Raw genomic sequence first — 11,992 nt, 5'->3', positions numbered from 1 at the left:
AATGAATGAGTTGATCGGGAACTGAGGCTCAGAGCAGGTCTCAAGTGAGTAAAGGGCAGAGCTGGGATGTGAACCTAGGACTGATGTCCAAGTTCATGCTCTGCCTCTCTTCACACTATACTGGCCCTAGGATGGACTCCTAGAGCTGGATGTCTCTGTGCTCCTCTCCCACCTAGCTTTCCTACCTTCTTTCCTTTCTTGACATGGTTAATTTTTTTTCTCACTAAGCAATGGGGTAGGCAAATCTCCTTCAATTCTATCCCACAAAAATCTACTGCACTGTTTACCAGTTGGAGGTATCCAGGATCCCAGAGCAAGCAAAGCCCCATGCTCTACATGGAGAAAGACTCCAAGTTTGGTGAGTTGGCCCCAAGGCTGACCACAATCTTAAGGCAGACCCTCAGGAAAGGCCAAGAGCAGAGGGAGGGACCAAGGCTTGGAAGGCTTTACAGTATCAGTGGGCTTTAGGCTGAGCCTAGAAAGATTGAAAAAAGGCAAGCAGGTGTGCTAGTGAATTCCAGGCAAGGGACAAGCCATCAGAGACTTAGGCACAAAGAGGACAGGGGATTCTGGTGGTGAGAAGCAGCCAGGCTGGGTGAGCGTGTGTGAGGAGTCTGGAAGCATGTGGAGTGTTGGCTGCACAATTAGTCTGGGGAGTGTTCCGTGTCAAGTGAGCAGCTCAGACAGCAGCTCAGGGCCCCAGGGAGCCATCAAGGGCTTGTGAGCAAGGGCCTGTGACCTTATTTGGAGAAAGTGTCTTTGTAGATGTAATTAAGGTAAGGATCTTAAGAAGAGATCATCCTGGATTATTTGAGTGGCCCTAAATCCAATGATAAGTGTTCTTATAAGAAGATAAGATACAGAAAGAAGAGAAACACAGAGGAGGAGGCTGTGTGATGTTCCAGGCAAGAACTGGTGTGATGTAGCCAGAAACCAAGGAAAGGCTGAAGCTGCCAGAAAGCTAGAGGAGACAAGGAAACACATTCCCGTTCCCCTGGGGTCTGGGAGGCAGCAGGCCTCACCCACACGCTGGTTGCAGCCTGGGACAATGATTTTATCAAAGGCCACACGATTCCCTAACTGCCTCTCCCAGCAGGCTTGCACTCCTTGAAGGCAAGGACCATGACTGTTTTACTGAGCACTGTAGCTCCAGAGTTGAGCACAAGTCCTAGCACCACCTGGGGATTCAATAAATACTGGCCAAGTGAATGAATGGGGGCATTATTGTGAACATTTGAGAATGGTGCTGCACTCATATGGGCACTTTGTTCTTTTGTGTTCCGTGGTCAAGAAATTAAAGTATTGCTAGCTGCAGTTCTATGTGGGGCCTGCGGAATGGCCTGATATTGGAGCAGGCGAGAAGGGCTGAAGAGGAAGTGAGCCCCAGCCCTGTGATTCTTGCTTTCCTTCCCAGCCTGTTTCTAAGCCACACTGGAGAGGTAGCATGACAAGGTCCAGTGTGGTTTCTAATCAAGGCAGACCCACCAGGCCTGACCAGCAGGCAGCAGTGGTGGTCACAGTGACTCGCAAGCAGCCCTCCCGTGGACACTCACCAGCAGGGCCTAGGAGTCTATCCTGCCAGGGGATGGCAAGGAGGCTCCAATCCCATCTGACCCTTTGCTCATCCTCAGTTTCCTGGTGAGAAGATGAGCCTGTAATCTGCTGGGAAGTACAGTGAGCTAAACCTGCGTCCAGCAGCTTCCCTCATAACCCTTTTGGAGGAGGCATCTCTGCACTTTGCCTTTGGTCATATTTTGCAAAGGGCTCGCTCATTCTTATTTGCAGGTACCAGGTCCAGGAGGGAATGTGAAGACAGGCTAAGTGCTCTATATAGGGCTCTGGACCAATATGCTGGCTGAAGAGAAACAGCTTGGATAACTTGCCTTAAATAATCTGGCAAGCAAGGCTCCTTTCTTTATTCATTAGCGATACTCGCACCTAAATAACCTCTTTGTTTTTTGGGATTTCATCATTAGCCAAGGCGGGCAGGCAGGAGGGGCACAAGGACTGGCAGGAGGGAAGGCATGGTAGCTGAGGATGCCAAACTGAGACATGTGGCCAAGCCTGAGAGGTGTGCCGGGACCAGGAGGCGGCCGAGTCGACCTGCACTGGTGTGCCTAACCTCCTCTGTCTCCACTGTGTCAAGATGGGGTGCCATAAAGAAAGGCAGCCACACAAAGCCAACCGCACAAGACACGGCGGGGTTAAGGCTGCAGAAAGCACTGCCACTGTGAAAGTGAGGCTGGGGCAGGCAAGTGCTGTGGGGGGTGTCACCTCCACAGAGACCGAAGTGAAGCCTGAGGGAAGGAGAACGCCCCTCTGTGGCAGTGTGCTCACTGAACTTCTTTCTGCAAATATCTGTTAACATTTTCCTTTACCAGGGCCCTGGTTGCTAGAATTTCATTCATTTTCTTGTTTCACAGCCATCTTGTCCTAAACATATATCTGGCAAGACCAAAAAAAAAAATTCTATACACATTAGCTACACTTGCATCTAGTTTACTTTCTGAACATGAAAGGTTTAAACAGAAAGCACCCATATTGCATGGATTAATTAGATGTTTTAAATTAAGAAAAAAATCCAAAAAACAAAAAACTAAGAAAATAAGTTAGAGAGTAAAATATAAGACTCAGCAGGCTTTGATTTTCTGCCATGAAGCTATTAAAAAAATAATTAAGACATGCAGAGCAAACTGATTCTTTGCATAAATCAGAGCTATCAAAGACACATGTTTGTTTTTAGATTAGCATGCTCATAAATTTAGCCAAAACTATGGGCTTGGGCTGTGGATTGAGCTAAACCTGAGCTCTAATCAGGTGCCAAACAGAGCAGGCCAGACCCATCCTGGGGGTTCAGCCTCCACCCTGGTCATGGTCATGGCTAGTGAGCTTCCTTCTCATCTCAGCTAATTTGAAGAGGCAGACGGAGGGCTTGAGGTCGTAAATGCACTTGAAGAGGCCTTTGGAGTCTTCAGCCCCTACAGAAAAACCTTGAAGGAACTGAAATGCACATTGCTAGGTTCCACTTGCCATGCAAAGCCATCTTGTAGGAGAAGCACAAGATCTGGGTTGCTTTTCTCCAGTTAAGTTCTGAGACGCCAGCCAGAGCTCAGTTTTGTCTACATGTGTCCTTAAACTTTAGTCTCCTATTACTTAGCTGCAGAGACAGGAGCCAGTGCTCCTAAAACCACAGGCAGGCCATGGCAGATTGTAAAAGCACTTATTGATAAGCATTTCCAAACATTACCATTACAGCAGACTAAATATAAAGGCATCTGACATGCAAAGAGCTTGAAGTTGGAATGTCTTAATATTAGGCAGTTTCTTGGTTTGTTTGCTTTTAAAAACTAGGTTCAAACACACGACAACCCCCAAGTCCCTGCATGAGCCTGGGCACCACACCCAGCACCCCCGATCTCTTGCAGCATTCCCCATTGGCAGCCCTAGGGTCTGGGGCTTCCAGCCCCTTCATTCCCAAAACCCTATCTTCCTGGGTAGGGGAAGGAGACCTGGTCCTGGGAAGTGGAGTGCGCCACAGCTGCTGTGGACCGGGGAGGGGTCCCCTTTTCCCAGGTATGAAACCTGAGGTAGGATAGACGAAATAAAGATAGGTAAAAAGGAGACAAGGAAAAATCGTAATTTAAAAATGTACTTGTAAGAAAAACCACAGCTTCAGGAAACAAAGTTTCCTTCTCTTCCCTTCTAGGAACTCACTTCAGGAGGGAAAAAATTCCTAAGGGTCTTAAAGATGCAATAAGCCCGTAAATTGGGGGCTGCATGCTTTTATGTGTAAATTGAAGCCAAGCTCTTCCTCCCACAGACCTCCATCTTCAAAGAAGCAGAGCTAAGAAGTGGGCAGGTATCTCCAAACTATCTCTAAACTACAAACACATGCAAATGGGTTGCATTCTAACCCTTTCTAACCTGACCAACCCACTGTACAGAAATGCACATCCTACATCATGCATCTTGAGGACACCTCAAGACCACATGAAAGCACCAATCCCCTACCATAATGCGCCTCTCTCTTGTGGGCCCCACTCTATTTTCTCTGCCTGTGCACTTTAAAAAATTCTCCTTAATAACCCTGTATAATGTCTTGGTGTCCTGCAATAGCTCCTTTCTGTGACTAAATCAGTAAGTGAGCCCACAGGTTGAGGTTCCCAGCTCCTCTTTGGGTCCCTCCTGGCACCCCCATCCGGGGATACCCCACAGCTGCCATGGATAGGCAAGGAGTCACCATTTCCCGGCATGTGACCCTTTGTGACTTGCCAGCCACATTTTTGTGACCTCTCCTGTCCTGTGCTCATATTGATACTCCCAGCAAACAGCTCCAACTGCTACCTGAGCACACTGGCAGAGGCCCTGTAAGCTGAGAGGCTGTGGGCACTGGTGCCCTCCTTCCCTGGCAGCTCCTTTTGGGGCATCTTGGGCTGAGGGGCTGTGGGAAGCACCCCTGCCCTCAAGTCCTGGCGAGATCCATGACTACTGATTATTTCTTACTTTTTGGCCTGGAAATACAGCAGCTCTTTTTATCCAGAGATTCACAACTCTCCCTAGAGGGTTAAAGTATAAATAGCAGTTTCTAGCCACACTAATAAATAGATGAAGCTAAGCAAATGATTTATCAGCTGTCCTCACAGCCTCTCAGTGCGCCTGCCTGTCTAATGTGCCCACAACTTTCCCTGGGCACGCTCTCATTCTGCAAAGGCTGGGAGACAGGCTGGCCAAGTGGGTCTAAAAATAAAATGAACAAGCTGCTACCACCCAGGCAAAGGACGTGGTTTGCCCAGAGACAAACCCTCAGTGCCGGAGCCCGCACTGGGTTGTCTGTGAGGGGCTTTAGTCTCTTCTGTCCCTCTGAAGTGTGCCCAGACTGGGGCTGCTTCGTGGGGTGGGGGACAAGGGAGGTGAGGTTCTTTATCAGCCCCGTTGTCTTGGGGATCGCTCTGTCTCCCAAGCAGGTGCTCGAGGGCAGGCTGGTGAGCCCAAGGCTGGGGGTGCCCCTGTCATCCCTCCTTGGGTGTGGCCTCCTGTCCAAAGGCAGCAAGAAGCCAGAGCTGCCCCAGAGTGTCCCCGGGACCCCAAGAGGGGCAAGCAGGGCCCCTCAGGTCAGGCAGGCTCCTGGCCCACGAAGCACACAGGTGGAGAAACCCTGGGCACAGAGGACAGGGCTGGGCCAAGGTCACATGAAAGTCAGGGCCAGCCTGAGTCCTTGTGATCTGGGGGAGGACCCCCGCCCTTCTTTTTCAAGATAGGCTCTCACTATGTAGTTCAGGCTGGCTTCACCTCATGGCGATGCTCCTGCCTCAGTGTCTCAGGTACTGGGATTCTAGCTATGCACGACCACCTCCGCTTTTTGGCAGGGCCTTCCCAGATGCCAGACAGCCTTGGAGGACCCGCCAGCCTGCCCCAGATCCTCAGAAGTCACTCGTGCCATGCTGAGGCCAAGAGGGAGATCTCTCCCTCAGGGACCCTGGTGGCCTAGCCTGGGTGACTCAGAGTCGTTCTCTGATGGTCACCACTGAGAGTGGCGTCTGCTGAGCACACTGTCCCCAGGGCACGGGACACATCTCTGAGCAGCTTCCCTGGCACTGAGTCAGCCCTGGTGGCACCCATCAGGGCTTTTGCACTGGGTCCCCGGGAAGCCAGGCAGCGGCCTCCCCTCCCTCCCAGGCTAGCAGGGGACATGGGGACTGATCCTGGGCACTGGGGCCCCTCGGCTGTCCTGCCACCTAGCAACCGCCCGTCTCCCTTCCCGAACCCTCCAGAGGGCAGGAGGGGGCTCCTCCGCTGGGAAGCAGGGGCGCCACTGCCACATGCAGCCTGAGGACTTTGTCAGCTGCCCCCAGGGCCGGGCCACTGTGCAAAAGGAAGCAGGCCAAGTGGGTCACTGGCCCACACCCGGGCCCTGCCCTGGCTGAGAGGCACACAGGGTTCTGGTGGCAGGGCCCCGTCCCTGACCGACCTGGTGGGGACCTGGAGCAGACACAGCATGGGGTCCGACCCCATCCTCCCCACCACCGAGTTTGCCTTCGGGTGTCCGTGGGGGGCCGAGGCGGACCTGGGGGAGGTGGAGCTTGGGCAGGGGCACAGGGCAGGCCTTGGAGAAGGGGACTTCCATGTGACCAGGACAGAGCTGCCGCAGGGAGTGAGGCCAGCCCACAGAGGTCCCTGGGTCCCGGGAGGGCTGGGCAGCTGGGGGCCCTAGAGAAGCCCCCAGGGCAACAGAGAGGCCCTGGGTGCCCCCAGCAAAGGTCTCTGGGATTCTGGTCAAGACACAAAGCCCTGTGTGGTCCAGGTGGCCACAGAGCTGAAGGAGGGGCTGGGGTGGGACTAGGGAAGGGGCTGTCACTCCCTTGGGCTCCCAGCACTGCCTCTCTCTCAGCACCAGAGTTGTACATTCTGTAGCTTGCTGTGCATGTGCATCTGCGTATTCCCTAAGGTGTGGCCAAGCCTGAATTTCTTTGCCTACCACCTCCCTGGCCCACATGGAGACCACTGAGGAGATGCCAGAAGTGTCTTCGCCAATATCTCTTGGGCACCTGTATCTGTCTCCAAACTCCTTCCCTGGCCTCTGTTAGGACATCCCACAGGTTCATCAGTCCTAGAGCCTCCATAGCTGGATCTTCCAACCTTTCACCTTGGACCTCACCCATGTTCTCTGTCTTCATCACTTTCTCATCGTTGGGACAAAATACTCAACACTTGCAACTTAAAGGAAAAGAAGTTTGGTTTGGCTCACAGTTTCAGTCCATGGTCGGCTGGCTCCAAAGCAGAAACATCTGGTGGAAAGGCCTGGGTGGATGACAGCTGCTCACCTCACAGTGGCCAGGAAGCAGAGAGAGAGAAGGGAGGAGCCAGGGAGAGAGATGCTGTCCACTCTTCCAGGTCATGTCCCTAGTAACCCACCTCTAACCAGGTCCACTTCCTAACAGCACATTCAGCTATGGACTCATCACCTGATGAATGTAATGCCTCTCCTATCCAATCACCTTTCAAATACATGAGCATTTGAGGGAACACCCCAGATTGAAATCATCACCCCCCCATCCCCGCCAAAGCACCCTAGCATCATGTGGCAAGCCTCACCCCTCCTGGACTTTGGCCTTCTCCCACCCCACCCCTCCCTCTGGAATCCTAGACTATATCAACCATAAACCCACTTCACAGCTTTGCTAGGCCTTCTGGTGGTTGGGCCCTGCTACACTCATACTTTTCAAGTATACAGAATTTAGTTAAACCATAGGCAGGACTGATAACTAGCTTGTTTGGAGTATGAATTTGTTTTGTTTTGTTTTGTTTTTTGGGAGACTAGTCCTGGTGGCTTTCTAGCAACCAGTCTGACTATGCATAGCCCTTTTCCCTAAACTGGTTTCTTTGTGTGGACATAGCTTCTATGCCAGAATGACACCCATTGCCAGTGGGCTTTCATAGGCCACACTTGAGTGAACCCAAAAAAGGCAGGCCAGTTGAGCCTTTCTGAATGGGGGCTTCCCTCTCAGTTACCTGTTAGTCTGACTTCCACAAAAACTGAGACTCCTGTATGGGAAGAATACTCCCATCCATTGGACTACAGCCCTATCTTTCCTTTTACCATTTTTGGAAAGGAAGTCTGAAAAAATCTCGCCCGTTTTTTCTTCTTGGTCTATATGATCGACCCTCTTATCAATGCAAAAAGCAAAGATTGGGATCCAGTCCCAATCCTTGCCTGTGAAAAGACTGCTGCTCTCCAGTCCTCAAAAAGCTACTGACATCTAGAAGCAAACAGTCCGTGGAGAGACAATTAGGCTGATGTAGGCTCTGTGGATTTCCATTCCATTCTTTTTTAACTGCCTCAGTGCCAGCTGAACTACAAGCCCCGGGAGGTGAAACTGAACCCAAGGATTTCCCCAGCTATCTGGAATGAAGCTTTCACTTCTATAATTAGAGATACAGAATGTCAGGCCTGCAGGGGCCCTTAGGGTCAGCTGGCCTGTCTCCATCATGGGGCTGACAGCCAGGCTAGGAGGCCCAGCCTGAGGCCCATGCCTGCCTCCCTCACTGCCTGAGCTCTTCTTGCTACACCTTCTGCAACTACTTCTTCCTACTGTATTAGTCTTTCCTCCCTGCCACGGGGGTACTCCACAGGTACCTGGTGAATGGAATCAGAGCTCTTCTGCAGTCTCCCAGTGGGTAAAACTCTGATTCAGCAGGCGGGCGGCTTTCTTAGTAAGTGGATATCAAATTCCTTTCCTTGGAGATCCCAACACCTGCAGGAAAACAGTACAGCACCTAACCTTACCTGGTACCATTCTCATCTGGTGTCCTACATCCTGTCCACTAAACCACTCTGTTCTCTGAATTCACCATGCCGTTTTCCATTCCAGGCCATTGCTTCAGCGGTTCCCTTTGAGCAAGGGAGTGAACATATGCATAAATGTGGGAGCAGACAAATGAATGAGTGAACAAAGAGATGACTACCTAGGTTGAAATCCAAGCCATGAGCTTCATGGCCTGTGCCACAGTTTAGCCTCATTTGATTGTGGTCTGGCTGCATTTCAGGTGCTGTCTCCAGAGGCCTACTTTTGCTGGCTCAGCCTCTCTGGTCCAGGACACTCTCCCACGCTCTCCTGGCACCTTTGATTGCTTCTGCAAACATCAGTAGTACTAAGATTTGACAGGCACAGCAGGGCTTGGTGGTACATGCCTGTACTCCTAGCACTCTGGGAGGCTGAGGCAGGAGGACTGCAAGTTTGAGCCCATCCTAGAGAACTTAGTGATTTAGTAAGATCCTGTCTCAAAATAAAATTTAAAACAGTAAAAAAGGGCTAAAGTTGTAGCAGTGCAAAGGTCTTGTTTTCAGTGTCCAATATCCCCCGCCCCCAATACAGGCACATTTTTCTTCTACAAAAGAAGGAAAGAAAGAAAGAAACAAAGAAACAAAGAAAAATCAAACACCAACTTCTTCCATAACCCATTCTTCTTTAAATATGCTGTGCTACAATTAGCTAGTTATCAAATTCCTTTTAATTATTTGCCAAAGCTTTTCATATCACTTTTTTCCCTCCTTTTATTGATTTTTTCCCCTTTTCCTCTTTCCTCCTTTCACAGTTTCCCTTTGCTTTTGAACAGTTTCTTCCTATTTCATATTATCTATTATACATTTTTGTCCTTATTTACCCTTTCTTCATTTCACTTTTTATCAAGTGAATCTTATCTTAAATTTTAATTTTATTCAATATTTAAAGAATGAAGGAAATGATTTTATGACCTGAAATGTGAAGAGTTTCTTTTTAACAATCCATTTGGTGGTATAACTGAGTTTCAAATACTAGTTTAGTCTTTTCACAACATAGTCTGCTATGGGACTTAATTTTTTCAAGAGCCTTGCTTAATCTGCTCTTTACACATACTCAGTCTCTGTAAATATGCTTTTGGCTTTGCCGTAATAATCTAAGTCCTCACTGCTTTGGTGTGTGTCAGCAGGGATAAGCAATGGAGACGAAGGTTGCTGTGTGCATTTAGATGTAGTAGGCCAACAGAAAAAAGAGCATTTGCATGTATTTGTAAGTATTCAAAGTACATTTTGGAAATGTTTAAGTTCATAGGGTTCCATGAATTAGCCCAGGGCTAGTTGATGTTTTAAACTGGTTTCTCGGTTACTTTCAGTCGCTATTTTTGTTAGTGATATTGTTTTAATATGGGTGACTTTGCCATTGGAAAGGCAGTTTCTTGGTGATCAAATCACATGATTCAGGATGTCCTGATGATCAAATTGTGTTCAGACTGCAAAGCGGTTCCAATCAGCAATGCCTAAGCGGCCCGGAATTCAGCCTAAAGTCCTGCTTCAACTCTCAAACATCCAAAGCCATGGGTTGTGTGTCACTGTTGAACAGCCTGGCCAAGGTGATCTCTATATGTTCAAGGCTACTCTGCTTGGTTCCCGAGAACACAGATTGAACTTTCAGGATTTGGTGGAAAACACACTCCCTTAACTACTTTCTGGGCCTCTTTTATCAAACCAGAATCATCTCCCAGTTTCCAAGCTGGAAAGCTTGGCACCATTTTTCAGTCCCCAACTCCCTCCCTCTTACACTGACTCATAACAAGCTGTCATCTCAACTTTCTCTTCTAAATGTCTTTTGGATGTATCCTTTCCTTTCTGCTTCCACTGTTATCTCCTTTCTCCAGGCCCCCGGGATGTCAGCCTTGGACCACTGCAAGAACCTCCACATTTTGCTCTCAGGCCCCTACTGAGACTCACCTGTCTCTCAGACTTATCTTCCTAAAATGCTCATTCATAATCTCTCTCTTTTTCTGCCTATTATGCCAGCTCACCCCCTTTGCTCCTCAGGTCAAGTCCAAGCCTTTCCAATTGATTTTCAAGATCCTTACTAATCTAGCTATCCCTAACTTTTAGCCTTCTAATCCCTAACAAGCACAGTGTGGGTCAATAGCTGTTGAGAGACATCTGCCTGTTGTGGTTTTGGTATAAGGCTAGAAAAATAGACTGATGGAATAAAAGAGTGAGCCTACAGACAGGCCCATACATAGATAAAGTCTGATTTACGGCAGACTAGACACTGCACAGGAATGGAGAACCAATAGTCTTCTCAATCAATTGTGCAGGGATGACTAGGTAATAAGGATAAAAGCTGAAATAGGATTCCTATTTCACTTCATACACAAAACTCAAGTCCAGGTGGATTAAGGACTTAGATGTTAAAAGTAAAACTATAAAGCTCTCAGAAGATCATATAGGTCAACACCTTCATGATCTAAGGGTAGAAAAAGAGCTCTTAAACAAGACATGAAAAACTCAAAGCATAAGGAAAAGATAGACCAGCTGGACTGTATCAAAATGAGGAATTTCTAGTTTTTGAAAGGTAGTGGAAAGCAAGCTATAGATTGAGAAAATGTATCTGCAACACATAAGACTGACAAAGGGCTTCTATGCAGAGCATGTTTTAGTTAAAAGTCCTATAGATAACCAAGAAAAAGATAGAGAACTCAATAGGAAAACAAGCAAAAAAGATGAACAGGTAATTTACAAGCCAGGAATGGCTAATAACTGAGTGAAATGATGCTAGATTTCCTAGCAATCAGGAAACTGTAAGTGAAACCACAATGAGATCTACTACTCACCCACCAGCATGGCTAAAATTAACCAGAGGGATGACAGCAAGGGTTAGCGAGGATGTGGAGCCACTGGAATGCTCTCATACTGCTTGATGGGAGTGTACAATGGGACAGAAATGGGGAACATCTGTGTCTCTAGCTGGGTTGAAGACAGTCATAGTCAGTGACACAGCATTCTGTTCCTACACATATACACTAAGGAAACGAGTACACATGTGTAACAGGAGGCACAAACAACGATTCACATAGCATCCAAACCCAGGAACCACCTTACTTTCCATTTCAGTAGAAGGGGCAAACACATTGTGGTGCATGCATATGAAAAGTATACTATTCAGCAATGAAAATGAATTGAGATGAATCATTATAGCATAATATTAAATGAAAGCCACCACACAAAAGTGTGCCTGTGTCACAGAAGTATACACAAATACGTGGTGGAATCCAAATAAGGTCAGTGGACTGTAGTGATCAAAAATTCCTGGTTTTGATATTATGTTTTAGTTACAGAAGATAGAACCATTGGCAGAAGTTAGCTGAAGGATACATGGACCTCCCCTGTACTGTTTTTTGTAACGTACTGTGAATTTGTAGTTATTTCACAATAGAAACTTCAAAAATATGAATTAAAAAGAAGATGGATTATATTATTCCATTTTTATAAAGTTCAAAGCAGGCAAAAGCAATCCTTGGTATTCCATGATGCACCTTTTGTTGGTAAAGTAGAAAGGATAGCAAGGAAGTGGCTCTCAGAGAAGTCAGAGGTGAGAGAGGGATCAGGAGCACGAGTGGAAGGACACGTGGTACTTCTGAATCTGGTGACAGTTACACAAGTGTTGACCACAATTTGTTAAGCTGTACATTTATGCCC

At 48.0% G+C, this 11,992-nt stretch overlaps 1 pseudogene across 1 annotated transcript in view; it reads right to left on the bottom strand.

The window, feature by feature from the left end:
* Positions 1-11,992, bottom strand: part of LOC147828487 (glycoprotein-N-acetylgalactosamine 3-beta-galactosyltransferase 1 pseudogene) — a 72,435-nt pseudogene that overhangs the window by 15,535 nt on the left and 44,908 nt on the right. Inside the window, exons 2-3 of the transcript XR_015450705.1 lie at positions 8,135-8,252; positions 6,746-6,813 (exon numbers count right to left, since the gene is read on the bottom strand). The product of XR_015450705.1 is annotated as a glycoprotein-N-acetylgalactosamine 3-beta-galactosyltransferase 1 pseudogene (transcript). The remainder of the gene's footprint in view (positions 1-6,745; positions 6,814-8,134; positions 8,253-11,992) is intronic.

This window comes from Heterocephalus glaber, unplaced genomic scaffold, assembly GCF_053883595.1.
Source record: "Heterocephalus glaber isolate CG9 unplaced genomic scaffold, H.glaber_assembly_v1.0 deba00001066, whole genome shotgun sequence".
Lineage (NCBI taxonomy): Eukaryota > Metazoa > Chordata > Mammalia > Rodentia > Bathyergidae > Heterocephalus > Heterocephalus glaber.
This window is presented reverse-complemented; position numbering and strand designations above follow the sequence as displayed.